The 5,130-nt window shown below is 44.2% G+C and overlaps 1 non-coding gene across 1 annotated transcript; it reads right to left on the bottom strand.

The window, feature by feature from the left end:
• Window positions 1-4,762: 4,762 nt before the first annotated feature.
• LOC117704796 (small nucleolar RNA SNORA17) lies at window positions 4,763-4,890 on the bottom strand. Its single transcript, XR_004606323.1, has one exon. It is a non-coding gene; the product is annotated as a small nucleolar RNA SNORA17 (small nucleolar RNA).
• Between the last annotated feature and the right edge of the window lie 240 nt (window positions 4,891-5,130).

Here is a 5,130-nt window from a genome sequence, read left to right as displayed (position 1 = left end):
ATAACTTTTACTGGCAAACTTTTGAAATCTTCAACATTTTTACCTATTTCAATGTCTTTGAATTCAGTAGCTAAGGACCTGTGATCTTTTGACTAAGTCATGTTCCTTTCTTTTCATGTTCATATTTCTTGTGTTTCTGTGTTATGATTTGTGCATATCACAGATATCTCTTCCATTTTGGAGTGATAATCATATTGGGCATGTCATGTTTAAAGTCTTGATCTCAATACTACTTCACAAATAGAAAACAAAATAAGATAATAGCAACGGAGGCAAACACTTCAAGATAAAGAAATATAGCTAAAGCCTATTGAAGCATCCTAATACATTACCAATGTCCATAAACCAGAAAATAAGAAAACCAATGTAGAAGATGCTATGATATTAAAAATCATTTGCATGCATACAGTACACACACAAACACACACACACACACACACACACACACACACATATATATATATATATATATATATATATATATATATATATATATATATAAAATAGAAGTACTGTATGAGACAACAGGAAAATGGAGGAAAAGCAAGGTTAAATAAATGAAAATTTGGGGCAGAAAAAAAGAGCAAAAAATTAGAAAAAAAATTTTAAAAAAGAAACACACACACACAATTTCCTGTAATAAGGAAGTTTGATCACAAAATTAGATAAATATAAGAAAGGAAAGAAAATTTAAAAATTCTCTTTTTAATGGATAAGATAAATTCAAATTAACAGTAGAAACAGTGCAGATGAAGGGAAGAGAGGGCGGAGAAAAACATAGGGGATAAAAAAAAATGAGAGTAGAAGTCAAAAGGTTGCTTAATAATGACAAAGATTAAGTAGATGCATAGAAGGAAATAAGAAATAAAAACATATAATGTAAAAATACTATTTTTTAAAAGAGAAAAGGGGGGAACAAGGAGGAAAAACCATGTAGGTGCTTCTTTTCTGTCTGGGTCTTAGAAAATTGGTGAGGAGGAGGTTGGGCTGAAGCTGCAGGCACTGGAGTCTCCCAGGGTTTGTGCTGGTGCTGAGCATGTACTCACCCAGGAGTGAGAGTGAGTGCAGACCAGCAGAGCCGCCTTCACTTAGCAGTTGCTTTTCTCTGCAGACCAGGGACTTCTGCTGACTGCATTTAGCTTTGTGGCAGGCTGGGAAGGCTCATGTCCTAGCTGGGGAAGAACTGTCTCCAAAATGTGTTGGGAGTAGAAGGAACCACAGGGCTGAGATCTGCATGGAAGGAAAGCCTGCCTTCATGATCCGAGGCCTCCTAAGGGATTTACTTGCCTGATGCAGTGGCAGCTACAGTATCCCAGGTCTCTGAAGATCTTAAGGTTTTGAAATCAGTGAAGTCTATGCCAGTGAAGGACCGGGAGGCATCATTAGAGATTGATCCATCCTCTGAACTTAGGCTCAGAGTAACCAAACCTCCATGTTAGTTTCCACTGATCATACCGGGTTTTGGCAGGGCTGTCACAGCCTAAGACAAGCTTCCTGACACCTCCACTGCAGTTTGTCAGCAAATGACCCTCTTACTTGCCACAACTGTCTCCCTGGGATGTCTCTCACCATGGATGGGTCTAGGGCAGGTTAAACCCAGTCTCCCCATCTTCTGATTGTTCTTCATTCTCAGGCCTAGGGGTTTTAAAGAATACAGTCTCACTCAGAATGGCACCTGGCTCCTGTCTTTCGAATTAAGCAGAATGACAAAAGAAGATGTCTCTCAACTGCTCACCCACCTGCTGGAGGAAAAATGTCTCACCAAAACTTGCAACTGGATTTGAGGTCATGTGGACTCCTGGCTTGGCCAGAGAGGATTGACAGTGTCCTGTCTTTTCTGTATTCTCTTTGGATGAGGCTTCTGTATCCCTCCCTCTGAACGGAAGCCATGCAGTGGGGCTATGTCCCACCTGGCTTCTCTTCTAGTCACTACCTGCTTTTTCCTAGGCACTTTTGGGGACCTTTCTTTAATTTCTGAAACTTTTTTCCTCTTACATTGAAATAGAGGGGGTTTTTTTCTTATTTTGAATTCTTTCTTCAACTATGTCACATCGAATAAAATCATCTTGTTCTACATAAACGTGGGTGTATCTTAATGTTGGGCTATTATGGTTTTTAACTACTTTCTCTCTCTCTCTCTCTCTCTCTCTCTCTCTCTCTCTCTCTCTCTCTCTCTTTTTTTTTTTTTTTTTAAGAGACAAGGTCTCTTAACATATCCCTGGCTATCCTGAAATTCACTATGTAGATATGCAGACCAGGCTGTCCTTGAACTCACAGAAACCTGCCTGTTTCTGCCTCCCAAGTACTTGGACTAAAGCTGTGTGCCACCATGCCAGCCTTCTAGATCCCTCATATAAATATATATGAGGGATTTTATGTAGGCATAATATTTAAGTTTATTATATCTTTTTGTTTTATTTTGTTTTGTTTTGTTTTGTTTTCAAGACAGGGTTTCTTTGTGTAGTCCTGGCTATCCTGGAACTCACTCTGTAGACCAGGCTGGCCTCGAACTCAGAAATCTGCCTGCCTCTGCCTCCCAAGTGCTGGGATTAAAGGCGTGCGCCACCACCGCCCGGCTTAAGTTTACTATATCTTTACACACTAGTTTTATAGAAAATTGTCCATTCTGAATTTTCGACTCATCAACATATACTTCCACAAACTCTAAAGGTACACCGTGCTGTATCTGGACGTAAGCTCCAGCTCTGTTTCTATCATATACACTTGCTCTCTCTCTCTACTCAACCTAGCTAGAGGTTGTCTGTAATTCACTTGATAACACCTGAGAGCTTTTGGCTCTTTGCATTGCTCTGCAAAAACTTACAACTTGCATTCAGGGTGGGGTGGCCTTTGACGTAATTCAGTAGCCTCATCTGCTTCCTTTTCTCTTTGTGTTGACTTCGCTGTTTTTTTCTAGCTCCTCTTTTGTAATTATTTTTAAATTTTTTTTTTTTTTTTTTACTTTTGTTGGTTCTTGGTGAATTTCACATCCTGCATCCCAATACCACTCATCTCCCCTTCCTCTCATACCTGACCTCCTCCCAATAGAGAGAAAAAAATCCTGTTGTGGAAGCTGTAGTGTGTCATAGTACGTCCCAGAGTGCACCCTTTTGTCCATAATTCCTTGCTTACAAATGTCTATCGCAATGACTTGTTGGTCTGGTACGAGGACTGTGGCTTCTGCTATTCCATCAATACTGGAACCTCACTGAGACCCCTCTCAGCTATCCTGTGTTGCCCTGTATTATGGAGATTCTGTAGTTTTGGATCGTTAGGACCAGCCCCTCCATGCACTCCAGCATTGATGGGGTAGATTTTGAGTGGGCCAATTCAAAGCCCTGGATCTGGGCCTGAGAGGTATCTGAGATAGCCCACTGGCTTTACAGTTCTCATGCTTTCAGGGCCTGCTCCTCAGCAACACTTCACTACCAGGGCCAGCTCTACCCCGCTGCCCAGGCAAGATGCAGGTTTTTTTCTCCTGAATATTGCAGATGATGAGGGACACAGTCAGTTCTCCCAATCTCATGACCACAAGGCCAGCTCTCCTGCCTGTCATAGATGGCAAGGGGCAGGGTGGGAGAAGCACTCCCAGACAAGTCACACCCCAGACAAGTTGCTGGAGAGCTCTCTCACGTTCACACTCTCAGAGCTACCTGGCCTGCACCTTGACACCAGAATCAGCTCTACTGTGGTGCCCGAGTGAGGTGGAGTGCCTAGTGCCTGCTCTCCTGAGTGCTGCAGCTGGTGCGGGGGCAGGGCCAGCTTTCCTGCCCTCATGACCCAAAAGCCAGGTCTCCCACCTGGCGAAGATGGTGAGGAGCAACGGAGAAGGAGGGTACCTCTCTTTCGTCCATGCCACCACATGGGTAGCAAGGCCAGCTCACCCATCCTCATATCCTTGGGACCAGTACACCTGAAACTCTGGGGATGTGCAGGGGCTGCTCTCCCGAGTACTGCAGCTGTCTAGGGTTAAGATCAGCTCTCCTGCTCTCATACTCCCAAGAGCCAGCATTCCCACAATGCCCAGGTGAGGGATGAAGGCAGTTCTGCACAGCCCTAAGACATCAAGTCCCCAGATGGCAGCCCAGACCAAGGATGTCTGCCAGGTCTGTGGTGGTAACAGACTCCTGCTGTTGCAAGGTCATGGACCCAGATGTAGCCCCCAATGGCAGCACAAGCCAAGACCACACTGTGGTCCCAGGTGACATCACTGGCTGCTTGCATCAGGCTGTTCCTCACTACCCTGGAGTCTTCAGTTCTGCCTCTCTTCATTGTGCCTACATCCTTCTGTTTCTCTTTCTCTTCCATCTCTCCACCACCTACTTGCTCCACTTAGTGGTGCCCAGGGTCTCTGAGGTTCTGGGATCCTCTCAGAAGAGGTCTCCAGAATGCTATGTCCTGCTCATGCATTATGACACTGAGCTGAGGTCTCCTTAGGCATGGCCTGCCCTCTGCCCCCGGCCCACATGGTGCAGGACTGGTGGTCATCTCAGGCTAGCCCCCTGTCTGGACCCCATGGAGCAGGTCTGATGGTAGTCTCGTGCTTGCTCATCACCTGTCCGAATTGCCCCTTGTCAGGGTCATCTGTCTTGGGTTTACTCCTGCCTAGGACAGCAGTCCCAGGTGGGTTCCAACATGCTCCCCACCCTGGGATTCAGTCCCGACCTGCATGGCACAGGACTGATGGTCATCTCAGGCTAGCTTCCTGTGTGAGTGCCCTGGAGCCAGACTGGTGGTTATTTTGGGCTCACTGTTTTCATGGAATTCTAGCTTAGTAATCATTCAGATGTTCACAGGTCAGATGAGCAGAGACATAGCCTCTTTCCTTTCTGCCTTCTACTGACACACATGTGGTACAGCAGCCACACCTACACTGCCTCTAGGGGCAAGAGTTTTTCTAATCTCTTAAATAGGGCACTTGCTTACTTATCCCTCTATTGCTTTATTATATGTAGTTAAGCTATAAGATAATAATATTCTATTATATGTAGCTAAGATATAAATTACTCTTTAAGGGTAACTTTAACTTTACCCCCACAGTTTTAATGTGTTCATTACATATCTAAGCTATGTACAAATAGTGAATTTCATCATGACATTTTTATACATGTGTGGTGTAAGATACTCTGA

Source organism: Arvicanthis niloticus, chromosome 2 (genome assembly GCF_011762505.2).
Source record: "Arvicanthis niloticus isolate mArvNil1 chromosome 2, mArvNil1.pat.X, whole genome shotgun sequence".
In the NCBI taxonomy this organism is placed as follows: domain Eukaryota; kingdom Metazoa; phylum Chordata; class Mammalia; order Rodentia; family Muridae; genus Arvicanthis; species Arvicanthis niloticus.
Note: the sequence above shows the minus strand (reverse complement) of the source record. Positions and strands in the feature narration are given on the sequence as shown.